Source organism: Lissotriton helveticus, chromosome 4_1, assembly GCF_964261635.1.
Source record: "Lissotriton helveticus chromosome 4_1, aLisHel1.1, whole genome shotgun sequence".
NCBI classification, from domain to species: domain Eukaryota; kingdom Metazoa; phylum Chordata; class Amphibia; order Caudata; family Salamandridae; genus Lissotriton; species Lissotriton helveticus.
In genome coordinates this window covers 841,734,569-841,749,029 of record NC_136063.1, presented here as the reverse complement: position 1 = coordinate 841,749,029, position 14,461 = coordinate 841,734,569, and the positions used below count along the sequence as shown (strand labels likewise).

Here is a 14,461-nt window from a genome sequence, read left to right as displayed (position 1 = left end):
ACCAAAGTTAGCATTAACCGCGAGGATTATAATGCACTTAAGAGTATATGGTATGGCGATATCATAGAACAGCTATAAGGACATGGTTCCGAAAGCTGCAGACAGGCTCAGCTCATGCTAGAGAACCATCTCACACATAACCAAGGACTCTGCCTCCAGGATTGTTAAGGCCTGCCATAGGAGTGACTTATAGGTTACTATGTGTCTATATATAAGGTAGGTATAGGGATACTATACCTTACAAGGGGTGATTACACGGTCTTGCCCCAGCTGAGTGATCAGCCAGTTGTGTCAGTTTGGATGGCCAGCCAGGGGTGGCATAATACAAGCTGCAGCCCCTGGTAGGCCTTGGTTGCACCTATGCCCTGGGCACCTATGGTACACTTGTACAGGGGCTGATGAGATGAACCAATTCCCAATTGTGGATGTACCTAGAGTGCATGGTGTAAATTTAGAGAGAGTGCATCTGGGCTGTGGGTTTGATCAGCAGGCCCACAGCCACATCTAAGTCGAAAACCAGAGAAGCAAAAGCAACAAGCATTTACAATGCAATGGTCTCGGCATTATTAAAGGTAGAGCTATTGGAATTGCTTATGATATTTTTTTATTTTTTTATTTTTATATCATAAATAAATAGCATTGTCATTTACATTGCCAATAGCTTAATCGTTAAATAAATGGCTTTGTCATTTACAATGCCAATAGCTTAATCGCTCGCATATGCATGACCTATTGCACTCACTACAACCCTCGCCCCCAGCTCTCACTAAATACCTCACTGGAACACACTCCCACTCCAGAACTCACTACAACCATCACCCCCAGCACTCACAAAAACCCTCACAGAATCAGACTTCCACTCCAAAACTCACTACAACCCTCGCCCCCAGCACTCACTAAATCCCTCACAGAATCAGACTTCCACTCCAGAACTCACTACAACCCTCACCCCCAGCACTCACTAAATCCCTCACAGAATCAGACTTCCACTCCAGAACTCACTACAACCCTCGCCCCCAGCACTCACTAAATCCCTCAGAGAATCAGACTTCCACTCCAGAACTCACTACAACCCTCGCCCCTAGCACTCACTAAATCCCTCACAGAATCAGACTTCCACTCCAGAACTCACTACAACCCTCACTGCAAAACACTCACCCTCCAACACTCACTTAATACCTTACTGGAACACACTCCCACTCCAGAACTCACTACAACCCTCACCCCCAGCACTCACTAAATCCCTCACAGAATCAGACTTCCACTCCAGAACTCACTACAACCCTCACTGCAACCCATTCACCGTCCAGCACTCCCCTCTGCACTGGCGCACTCACTTCAGCCCTCTCTGTCCCTCCCGACCCTCACTGCACCCTCTGAGCCTTCACTCTGCCTGCTCCTCACACTTAAGCTCACTACACACTCCTTCCTCTGCATTAAACCTTTGAATCTCTGTAATTAAAAAAACTAGGCACCCACCATCCTCGGTGCATCAATACAGCCCTCAGTTTACCCTGCCCCGCTCTCACTCTCCCATCCCTCTCTGACCCCCCCACCCTACCTCTCGCACATGGGCATTTGTTGGGGACGTAGAGGGCGGCAGAAGGGAGCTGCCTGCTCTATTTTACCCATAAGTCCTCTACCGCCCCTTCGGCCTGGTGAAACAGCTGCCTACCCCCCTGCCCTGGTGCACTCGTTTTATGATGACACTGGGGGCATCTGACCGGGGCGTAGACCTGTCCAGCCCGAGGGCACAGTTGGACTGGGGGTTTTACTTTATTTCTCAGCTGCACCCCATGTCCCGCTCACATATTGCATTTACTTTCGGTGCACAGTGGGATTGTGTCTCGCACGTGGAAAGGTTTTATTGCGACTGAAAGCGCCACGTGGCTATTAGCCTCATTGCGGCACCAAAGGAGCGGTTCCGCTGCCTGGCAACACCCTTGCGTTTCTGGGGCAGTGCCAGTCCCCGAAATACTAAAAACATTTGGCCTGTAGTAACCATCATTATAGAAAGAAAATTAAACAGTTCATCCATCTAGCACGAGGCACCAGTGGAAACTGAGTGAGCGCTCTTTCAGCAGAGCAGATCCTCTCACCTACCCACTCACAACAGTCGCTTACAAACTCCCAAACTTATTCCATGGATTCACTCTCATCCACTCAAACACCCACTTAATCACTCACTCATTTATACTTTCATCACACAGCTCAGTATGGGAGGGGAGCAAGCAGGGGCGTCTGAGTCAGTGACTAGAGCAATATAAACGTTATGCAGCGTTATTCCGGGTACAAGCAGGGAAGAGTACTGCCGAGCCACTGGCTGGGGTAATACTGGCTTTATGATGCTCGGTAACGGGGTGCAAGCAGAATAGAGTATTGCGGAGTAACTCACTGGGATTAAACGGACTTTGCAGCTCAGGGACGTGTCATGCCTGAATTTACCAAGGGAATACATATTCACGTTATACATAAAAACAAACCCTTCTAAAGAGTAACATAGGAATGTGGATTGCGCAACGTGCTGGTATGAAAAAAAAATCTGCGATCACAATCTGGTAAATTCGAAGAGTGTGACTGGACTAATCGTACCCCGGGATTTTACTGAAAAGGGGTTTTAAGGCTGCAGTTGCTTTAACCTGAAGCATTAAACCTTTCACTGCACAGTCTGCGTGGACGCGTCTCCGCCGGTGGATCCTCTCTCCTTACAACTCGCAGGGGGGACGGGACTGACGCGGGGGGACGGGACTGACGCGGGGGGATGGGACTGGCGCGGGGGGTTAAAAAGAGGTTTTTTTTTTTTAAAAGAAAACTTACCTGACTGCCTGTGTCCGCGTCAGAGCAGAGGAAGCAGCTCTAGTGTGGGTGGAAAGCGGCAGCATCACCGTACTCTGCGCCGGCTGGGCAACAATGGCGGCCACAAAGCTTACGAAATTTTCGGATTCGGGGGCGTGTTTTGCTTTGCTGAGTGACGGACGACGTCAAGAGCTAAAGAACAGCAAAACTTACGCCCCCGAATCCGAAAAAGACGGGGCTTGTTTGGAGTGACTCCCTTCTCTTCCAATAGCTGTCTTCCGTTTAGGAAGTCAGCCAATGGAAGAGAACGGAGCACAGAGGCGGGTTTAAACTGCCCTACTCCAAACCATAAGCTCCCCGGACCGGAAGCTGCGCTTTGCGCAGCTTATAGGTCCCTCGACCTAAAAAGGGTGGGGGGGGTGACCATAGGAAGCAGACCCTACTCTCCTACATATTGTGTAATAGACATATTTGTATATATACACTGTGGGGTTCTTTTTTATCAGATCTACACTGCATGATTAGATCTGGTAGAACAAGCTGCTCAACACTCCTGGACTAATCCTGAAGGCTGCTCTCCACAGCTATCGCTTCAAGAGCGTTCTAAGGTTGTGTAAGACCACAAAAACCACCATAAGGGTTGTCTGGATCAGTGCAAGGTGCTTCACTTAAATAAGTGTGCACCATATACTAAGCCTCCAGGGCCCAACTAAATTTTTCTTTTTATTTAGGCAGTTGCCTCCTACTAATGTGTGTATGTGTGTGTGGGGTGGGGGGGGCGGCATGTATAACACTGTGAGGACCAGATCAGTCCATATAGCATGGATCCAAACCCTTATGTGTTTTGACTGTATTAAACTATAAGCCACTGACCCACTTGCTGTTCACATTGCAAGTTCTCTTTGACCAAGGAAGGCAGTGGTCAGCTTAGTACTCATAGGACTGCTGTGCAACCAGTGCTGCGGTCTGCATGACAGTCTGCTTCCTAGAGGTGAGGAGACATCACTAAATTTACAGGAATAAGCTATTCCTGAACGTGAAGTGCCTAAAACACAGCTTGGTTGCCGAGAGAGAGAAGGAGCCTGCTAACACTGCATGGGTTTTTCACTGTCCAGGGACTGCTAGAAGGAGTAAAGCCCCGGTGCTGATCGGGTTGTCAAGGAGAAGGAAAGGTCCGGAGATTGGTCTGTGAGCCACAGGAGCCGTGGGCACAGTCTCTCAGAATCGGGGTTCAGCAGCCGACCTTACAGCGGTGGAAGGAAAATGACCGCAGCTGACCTCTCCATCATAACCAAGAAGAGGGGGCTATCAGCACTCTTGGGGGCAAAGTGAACCAGCACCTGCATCATCTACCTGTGGGGGTCCTGTGGACGCCGCTGCTCTCCCCCGCTACCGCTAGAACCAACGCGGTCGCCGAGTGGGGTGAGCGGAGGAACTACAATATCCAGCAATCCCTGCTGGACTCGGGACGCCACCTGCTTCCGCCTACTTCCGCAGGCGCATAAAACAAAGCTGTTCCTCCCGGGCCACGGTACGCGCACGGGCGACGCCGGGCAAAGAGCGGGCCGTCTGTGGCCGTCCGGGGACGGACGAGGCCGGGCCAGGCCATTCCCCTTGGCATAAACACCAGGTACTGTCTTTATTGTACAGGGGCTTAATGGTTGACAAGTAACTAACTGTCAAATGGCAACATAGTGAGTGCAGGCCCCCATAATTCCTCCTGATGGCTAGTGATATGCCTGACGGATTTACGACCCCTGGCCCCCAGGAGTCAAGAAAATGTTTAAGCGGGACTCTGGATGATTTTTTCCTATGGGCGGAGTCGCTTATTAGCAATGAAATTGCACGCGTAGAGAAAAGGATGTCTATGGATCCATCTACTCTATTGTCACATTTGGTACACATTTCTCCAGGTTTAATGACTGCATCCCAATCAGCCTGTAAATCATTGCCAGTAACAGTATTAACACCTGTGACACCTGAGGTCACGGACATTCATATTGCTCAAACATCACAAACATCACAGTTAGACTCGGATGTCCCCTTGACGTCACCAATGATGACAAGGCAAAGAGGGGCTCGCAAAGGGTGTCAGGAAAGACCCAAGCCAAAAATTACTCAACCGAGGAAAGGATCACATAAAAGTAAAAGTGTGGTGGGGCCAAATGCAAAACAAGTGGTCTCAAAGATGGTTGAAACGGGAACCTGTACACTTAAAAGTAGATCATTTGGCACCCAAACAGAAGTGGTATCAACCGTGCAAGGTGTTGGATCAGATAGCATGATAGATTCTCTTGAATTGATAGTAGCAGACATTTTTAAATCCACACTTCAGTCCATACAGGAGCAGGTGAATGATCTTTTGGTCTCTAGATCTAAAGACTTGGATGAGCAAATTAAAGGTCTAAATATGGGTCTATTAGAATTGGAAGTAATGATAAACAAGCATTGGCATTGCCAATAGGTCTCGCTTGTGGGACCTTATAAGTATTTAGTTTTGCAGCACAATATCCTAAATACTTATAAGGTCCCACAAGCGAGACCTATTGGCTATGCCAATGTTTGTTTATTATTCCTAAGTGAGCCTGCTTTTTAAAAAATATAGCCCTGACCTCTCTGACTGTCTGGGGTTGCAGACCCGTTGCAGATGCAATACGGATGATTTGGTGCAGTTTTCAAGGTGATCTGATCTTGTCTGAGAGCACCGAAAAAGTCTGAGAGAAGCCTGAAAGCAGCCTAGCGGTTAAATGGCATTGGAAAAGAATATCTGAAGTTTTATTCAAGCGGCGCTCAAAAGGTATGTTGAAACCGACTGACAAACTGACAACCCGACAGCCAAAAGTATGAAGTCGGTTTGAGGGGCTTTGTTGAGATTACGAAGAAGAACTATGAACTGCGAACTTCGGTGTCAGCTGGCTGTCTGCTGCTTGGTCTGAAGTTGTGCGGAGAAAAGCACTGAGCAGTTGGGTTACGAACTTTGGTGCATTCAAAACACTCAAAGAGTCAAGTGACCACGCTTGCCCTGCAGCGTGTATTAGCATATACAAAGTATGTAAAAACATCTGATGCTCGTATTGATGTCGTTCACGGTGGTTGTGCAGTGGAGCAGTTAAGCTAGAGACGGCTTGCCCACACTACTGGTATCGGATGGTAGAGGTCGGCCTGTGACCTATGGAGCTCTTGTATGGTGTGTGTGAAAACGGGAGATTTTTCGTTAACCATCAGGGGGTCGATGCTGAACTGAGTCAGGAAAAAGTCTGAGAGAATCGGATTGTAAAAAAAAAAAAAAATGCGTGCGCCGGGAAAGGTAGGCAGAAGGCAGAGAAGGGGAGGGGAGCGGCGAAAATGACTAATTAGGGGAGGAGAAGCCGAGAAGCCGCAGAGCGCACGCTGGGCGAAGCCCTTTGATGTGCTGTGCGGCAAATGGAGGGAGGCTGATGCGCGTTCATGTTTGAACACGTGGTTCACATGAACTGCATGAAAACGCCAGCAAAAAGCTGGTGGTTTCATGATGTTTTCGCCACTTGAATTCTCGCTCCGCTCGATGCGCATGCGCGCATCGATAGGTCGCGAGACCTAAAAAGGGGAATGATATCTTCAAAAAATGTTCAAAAGCGTTTGATCGTGATGAAATGTCTAGCAGAGGTTCTTCTGTGGGGAATGTTATAACATCATCTGTGACAGCTACTCCTCTTAATGTATTACCAGCTCTAAGTGTAACATGTCAACCCCTAACTGAGAGGGGGATAACCTGCAATAAAGTGGGTGTAAGTAGTGAAGGTTCCTTAGGGCGGAACGTTATAACATCACTCGTGACAGCCGCTCCTCCCAACGGAACATCAGTCCCAGGCGTAATATGTCATCCGTAACTGAGAGGGGGATAACCTGCAATAGAGTTGGTGCAAGTAGTGATAAGCAGCTCACAATAACAGGGAACCCGCAAGATTCTAGCAACTGTAAACCAAAAACGCCCAAACCAAGCTTGTGTTCACCTAACATTTCCCCCAATAATGACAATTTAAGATTGCCACCAGCAGCGTGCCCATATGTCTTAGTATTACATGGGGTGCCTGCACTTAAGCGTGACCAAAACGAATCATGGTACATGTTAAGAAACAAGGTTGTGGACTGGTTGAAAAAGTTCAAAGGTTTTAGCCATTCTAAATTAAATGAGATCATTATGGTTAGGAGAGTGGAGTGGGTGGGTGGGCGAACTCAAGAAAGATATTGAAGGGGATTGCATTGTTGTTAATTTCAAACGCCCCAACACTGTACGTCACATTTTGAGTGTACGTGATGAAACACAGTTGGCCCACACTAATGTACATGCTCTCCCTCTGGGCTACTTTTACCGTCCACCGACCCAGGGTTTGGCTCCTGGGGTAGACTCCTTGGAACCATTCGTTATTTCGAATAGATACCAGGAGTTGTCATCCCTGGAGATGGTTGATTGACTACCTAAATTGCCCCTGGTTATTGACCTTGAGGATGAGGACAACCTATATAATGGGAATACTACTGGTGGTTCCAAATCTTATGTAAACCTCCAAAAGCTATCATTGGAAACCATAGGAGCGGGGTTGCAATCAAATCAGGTATCTCTTACTATTAATAGCGGGGTTTTGGGTGAGTTATCAGCACCTATACCTGTCGTGAAGAAAGTTAGACTAGATATGCCACTAGCAGGGTTTAATCAAGAGGGAGCTGATAGCTATGTATTAAGCATTTCAACCACAAGGTATGATGAGGTAGTCGATTACCACCTAGCTACAACCCCAGATATAACCCCTACCATAGGAACTTGTATCCGTGATGACATAAATAAGGGGATGTTAATAGCAGAAAAAACCTCAACTATACACCCCAATTTTATAGTGATATCCTGGAACATCCCGGGTCTGGTTAAAAACCTTTCAGATGCCGACTGGTCTAACTACATAGACTCCAGTGATATCTGCCTGTTGCAGGAAACCTGGGCCTTTGATACACTGCACAGAGTAGGGTATAAGACCTTCAATGTAGAGGCAGTATCTTCAGTCAGAGGGAGACCGTCAGGGGGGCTCAAAGCATGGATCAAAGTGTCATTAGAAGTAAACATTACGCAACTAAACACAGATTCAGCTGACATATTGGGGCTGGTAGTCAATTTAAGGGATGGTAGGCGTATCACTGTCTTTAATGTATATAATCGACCCTGTGGGTTGTCAAGAGTCTGGAACTCTGGAAAAATTGAATAATCTCCTTATTAATTATGCAGACACGCCAAGCATCTTAATTGGCGGTGATTTTAATTGCAACTTCAAGCCAATCATAGGATTTGGTGATGTTTTTGGAGGCGAGGATAGGGCTAATAATATCCCATCCCTATCTTATATGGAGGGAGTGCGTTGCACCACCCTAGCTGTGCAAATGATGAGATTAGTCTCAGTACATGAATTGAGGGCCTGCAATGGTCGCTTCCAATCTGATTCTCCAAAGGCCCCTACCTTTGTGAAAAATAACTCCCACAGTTTTATCGATTATATCTTGGTATCTTTCGACATTTGGCCTTATCTGACAGATTTTGAAATTGTGCCATGGTATGAAAGTGACCATCGGCCATTACAGCTGTTAATAGATTACTGATTGGTTCCTAGTAACAGCGCAATGATGGAGGATTTTTCTATGGACAACCAACCTCATGATGCCCCCGTAATGAGTAACAATAGGCGCTCACTTAAATGGGCCAGCCTATTGGGAAATGGGGATGCACTTTCTAGCATCTATCAACTTTTTGCAGACACATTTGCAAGCCATTTATCTCAACCGGTAGAGGGCAATGATTTTATAGACCTACATACCGAGTTCTTCACATCCCTTGTACCCTACGTGTCGAAAAGGCCAAAAAAAAGGAGGCTACAAAAAATGAGTGCCGTAGGGACCAAACCTTGGTACAACAAGGAGTGCCGATTATCCAGGAGTTCACTCATAGAGGCTATCAAGAATAAAACATCGGATGTGATTAGGGCCCTAAGGAGTGAATACAGGAGGATACAGCACAACGCTAGAGTTCATTGGGACGAGGAATGTTGGGGGAATATGCTATTAGCTGCTAAGGCCAAGGATAACGTGGGGTTTTGGAAACTTGTTGCAAACGAGAAAAATGGAGACAAATCACCTGATAATGTGTTCATTGATGAGCAAACTTGGGTCAACCATTTTACCCATTTATATGAAGCCCTGGGAAACAAGGAGTCACCCATTGAAAATTGCTCACGGATTGTACAGAGTACAAACACCATAGCGTTTAGTCTAGAAGAAACCGAGCAAGCCATCAGCTCAGTTAAAAATGGTAAAGCACCAGGATTAGATCAAATACCTGGGGACTTGTACAAGCACGGGATTGGAGTGTGGGCACCTTATATTAATCAGCTTTTTAATATATTAGTTACCGGTGGAAATTTACCTGATAGCTGGAGGGGCGCAGAAATTATTTTAATTTTCAAAAAGGGAGATAGAAGTGTTCCTTCTAACTATCGTCCCATTTGCCTTTTAGACATTTTGCAAAAAATCTTTTCGAGGCACCTTTTAATTCGTATGAATCAGTGGCTTGATGAGTATGAGATCTTTACCAAATTCCAATCTGATTTTAGACATAATACTAGCACAATTGACCAAGTGTTCAGATTTTGTTGTATTTGTTGGAAATATATTTTTTCTGTTAAAGGGACACATCTATGTAGCTTTTGTTGACCTTAGGGCAGCTTTTGATTTAGTTTTGCAGGATCGTTTATGGGATTGTCTGTTTGCCCTGGGATTACCAGTTTGTTTACTCAAGCAGATTAGAAGATTGCATAATAACAACTTTGCAAGAGTACGTTGGGGTCCGAATGGGGAACTAACCAAACCTGTTCCAATCAGGCGGGGAGTCCGTAAAGGGTGCGTGTTGGCCCCCACTCACTTTTCTTTATTTGTCAATGATATTCCGGCTTATTTAGAAGAGAGCAAAAACGATTCACCAAAGTTGAATGGAGAGAGGGTTCCAGCACTCTTATTTGCGGACGATACCATCCTGATCTCGCAAACCCCGATTGGTCTGCAAAACCTTATAAATTCCTTCAAATTGTACTGTGATAAGAAGGGATTAGAAATAAATACAAAAAAGACCAAATGTATGGTCCTTAATCCCCACAAATCTTTTAAGGGCCACTTCTTTCTTAACAGTCAAAAACTGGAACTTGTATCAAATTTTTCCTACTTGGGTGGTTCTCTAGACTCCAAAAATTCTTGGAAAACGCAAATTGAAAAAAGTAAAACCATTTTTAATCAGAGCACCCTACCTATTGTAAGGCGACATGAGGCTAGCTTAACCACTTGAACGCTATGGGGATTTTTCCCCTGTGCTGTAAATACAGGAACACCATTATTCATGACGAGCTGGGCTCGTCATCAGTGTAGCAGGAGGCTACTGCATGACGAGCCCAGCTCGTCATGAGCGTGGAAGGGGTTAAACAAATCTATTACACCAGCACTGGAAATGTTTAAATTCAAGGCCCAGGCGGGTGCCTTATCTGGTGCTGAAATTTGGGGCATGAATACGGGGAATCTTTTTAAGAAAAGCGAGAATAACTCCTATAGAAGTATTTTGAGCTTGCCCAAACGCACCCCACTCCTACCCCTTTTCTTAGACTTAAACATTAAACGTACGGACCACCTTGCAGTACTTTGTCCACTCTTATTTTGGGTTAGACTATGGAGTACTCCAGAACTTGCAGACTACAAAAATGGCATTCTAGAAGTGAAGAACCTTGATGTTTATAACTCCAATCTTTGGTTGAAGCATGTAAAAACTTGGTTCCATCGAATAGGCCTTATCCATTTCTGGGAAGATCCGGCATGTCCGACACAAAGCTGTAAGAAACATGTAAAGGCAAGATTCTGGTCTTATATTTCTCATAACTCCTTAAATGACCATCCTTGTGGTTCTATTACTAGTAGTTTTCTTGCTTTTAAAGTCTCACCACACTTTGAGGAGTTTTTAGACGAGATACAACCCCCACTTGCAAAAAGTCTGTACCTAAAATTTAGATATGGAATACTTAAAACGAATGTAGTTGTAGCAAGGTGGGAAACGCACACAGGGCTAACGAATAGTTCGAACTGTACATGTTGTCAGTTAAACTCAAGAGAGGATGATAATCACATATTGTTTGTTTGCACCACATACGACATAGCAACGAGACGATGGATCAAGCCCTTATGTAATGCCCAAGGTGTTCGTTCGTATGTGGAAGCATATAGGATCATGAAATTAAACCCAGACAAAACTGAGCTGGCTCTGACAGGTGGTTGCTCCAGTCCCTGGACCTCTCTCTTCTGGCCCCCTTCCCTGGGTCCCTCCCATTCTCCATCCTCTTCTGTGAAAACCCTTGGGATTAAGCTGAATGACCAACTTACTTTGCACTCCCAGGTCAGCCTAGTGGTGTCCTCCTCCTTCCTCTCACTGCGCACTATTCGCAAAGTCTCCCGCTTCTTCTCATTTTCCACTTTAAAACTTATAGTCCTGGCGATGGTAATATCTCGCCTCGATTATGGTAATGCACTTTACTGTGGCATGCCCGCTTACAGTCTGCGGCGTTTACTGTTGGTCCAAAACCAGGCCGCTCGCCTGGTTTACAATTTGGCCAAGTCCCACCACGTCACTTCTCTTCTTAAGTCCTTGCACTGGCTTCCTATCCGAGAACGAGCTCAGTTCACCACTTGCCCCCGTTTTCTGGTACTCTCTTCCCGCCCATCTCAGATCTTCTACTCAATATTCTTATTTCCGAAAGGCGCTAAAAACTTTTCTTTTTGCACAAGCCTTTCCACTATAATTGTTCTGCTCTGCCTCTCTCCTGATTTCTTGTTCTCTGGGCCCTGTACACTTCAGCGCCATGAAACCGTCGGGTGAACGTGCGCTCTATAAATGTTTTAAACTCAAACTCATCAAAACTGACACTAGTCGTCTTACTGTGTTCTGTGTTAGCAGATTTCTACTGCTTGTAAGTTATTCACGTAAGAAAGGGGGTTTGGAGCTGTAGATATTTAGCTGGGCGTACACTGTGTAGAGGTTAGGCAGTTCTGATTGTTAGAGGAATACGGTTGAGTCACTTTATAGGATCATTCTCTCTGGTGCCACCTAAAAAGTTTTTTTAACCTTGTATTTTAATGTAAATTTTATATTTTATGTGCCTTTTTAATTGATGAAGTGCACTGTATTAACTGGATGAATTGCATCGTATTTTTGCTTCCCAACAGCATATCATGTACTTATTTTTGTATTCACAGTGTGAAATGTATTGTTGTTCTTATATGTATCTTTTATGGCAAGAATGTGCCGAAATAAAGATCAAATGAATGAATAACCAAGAAAAGTGACTGTTTTAGACTTTGCCATATTGAGCAAGAACTGTGCCGTCGTCGCATTGCAAAAGTGCAGCTCGCGCTTGCCATCATTTCTCGGTGTCCATGGTCCACATGACAGCCCAGCTGCTACACTTTGCTGTGCAATCCGGTCTAACACCTGCGCTTGGTCCACCGAAGCATAGAACTTCAGATGGCAGCTCTTACAACAAACCTTGCAGCAGTCTACCCTAACTGAGGGCTGCTCCTGCAGCCAGTGCATCGCCTTCGAGAAGCGTGAGCGAGTGAGGCAGATTTTGCCAATTTCTGCACCCGTCTTGGAGATTACACAGAGAATTGCTTTGTGGTGAGACTATATTTAGTGGAGGGTACTGACCTGAGCGCTGTCAAAACTGAACTCCGGAAAATCAGCCCCTGAGCCTTAATTTATGCCCCACACTGTCTAACCTCGTGGCCTGCCTAGACTCACCAAGAGGAGGGACACCCTGGTAAAGTGAGGGGGTTGGCGTGATTCCAAGGCATAGTACCCTAAGTGCCGAAACATTTTATTAAACCCGCTAATATTACCTGTAGAATACTTCGTTTTAAGTGTGTATTAAAATGCTTCTTTAACTAATTCGTTGAGTTGGACAATCCGTTATTATGAAGCCGCATGGTTGTTGAGGTTGGAGCGTGTGCACGGCTATTCTCACTCCCTGAGCAGACCCCCCAGAATATTGCAGCATAGATTTGCAAATTTTGTGGCACAAAAACGGAAATTGTGCTGCATTTTTGCAGCACGTTATTTTACTTCTAATCATTCCTTTTCTGCCTTAAATCAACGGGAAAATGTTTTAGCAGTGTATTCTACTCTGAAATAGGCATGTTTAAAGTGTATGAGAATGTTTATTTGCTATATTCCTCTTTGTGGTAACATTCTGGATCATAGGTTACGCCAAGCACAATAACACAGGGTTTCCAGTCATCTTGTTTTCTGTGGCAAAAACACCCCGTACCGTACATTATGAGGATATAGCCAGGCACCAATGAGTCCCATGAACACATAGAGACTGAGGTCCTTCATAAGGGTATGGAATTCTGAAGACGCATGCAGCTTCAAATTTTCAGTCCCTCATTTGGAGGGATGTACAGGATCAGGGTGGCACATCTCTCTCAAAAGATACAAACCACGTCTATTCAGCATTCGTGCCCCAGTAAAACTCCATTTCCCACCTAGGGACCACTTTCTTACTTATGCGGTTGCGTTTTTGAAAGGCTAGATTTCTCATCTTAAGGCAACGTCAGGGCTCCCACTCACACATGATCATTTAAAGACCCGTCTTTCTAACGGGGAAATACTTTGCTCTGTAGCAATTTTACAGCACCAACAGTTAGAAATGAGGGAAACAGATATGCCAGGAGCATAGGTCCCCCACATCCATAAGAGGCTCTCCATTCAGCCTGAGTCCTATAAATATCTCAAAAATATGGAAAGCTCAGGGCCAGTCACCACATTCTGCAGTGGGACCCATCATTTTGTGTTAACACCACTGATATATGAACTCTTGAGCAGTTTTGTTCTGTCTGGGGCGACTGACTTAGGTTATTCTTATCACAACATGATTAAATTAATATTTTCCTCTAAAGTCGAAAGGGTACCGTCACAACACCAGCAATCTATGCCTTTAAAAGTCACCCACCATTTGCTTTCTTGTCAATGTCCATACTCTAGTAACCTCTCCTATCGAGCATCTGTGGACTTCTCTCCACAAATTATCCAGACAGCTCAGCAAGTTTACCATCTATCTTTCTATACAAACGGCATCCTTTGTTACTGTAGCACTTTATTTGCCCTGGCACCATTTCATTTGGTTCTGAGCATGATATTTTTCTCCGTATGTCTGGTAGTGTAAGGTTAGTGAAGGGTTGATCAATATTTAGTTTGAAAGAGGTCTTGAACTGTGAAGCTCTGGTTGTTAACCAACACAAATAAACCTACACCACAATAATGTTAATTATACGCATACACACACACAGGTGCACACAATATCTATGAGTTAGCTTTTGAAAGGATGCTTCTAAAAAAGGCTGGCACCATTCATCCAATTTAGAACCATTTCACCAGCAGGAAACCCGAGCGTGAGGCGCCTTTACTGCAAGGTCTCCCCAAACACTGGGCCCTGGTCCAACAGTAACCAGGACCAGAGCCGTTGTGACCAGGTAATCCCCAATCTAGGTCTAAAAATAACCATGACACTGGGCAAGAAGCCCCGCACCCCGGGTCTGGAGAGCACACTATTGTAGA

At 45.4% G+C, this 14,461-nt stretch overlaps 1 protein-coding gene across 3 annotated transcripts in view; it reads left to right on the top strand.

Annotated features, from left to right (window-relative positions):
- The window catches only part of MIMS1 (mitochondrial inner membrane scaffold 1), a 181,132-nt gene that overhangs the window by 154,167 nt on the left and 12,504 nt on the right, over positions 1–14,461 (top strand). The gene's annotated exons all lie outside the window — the stretch shown is intronic.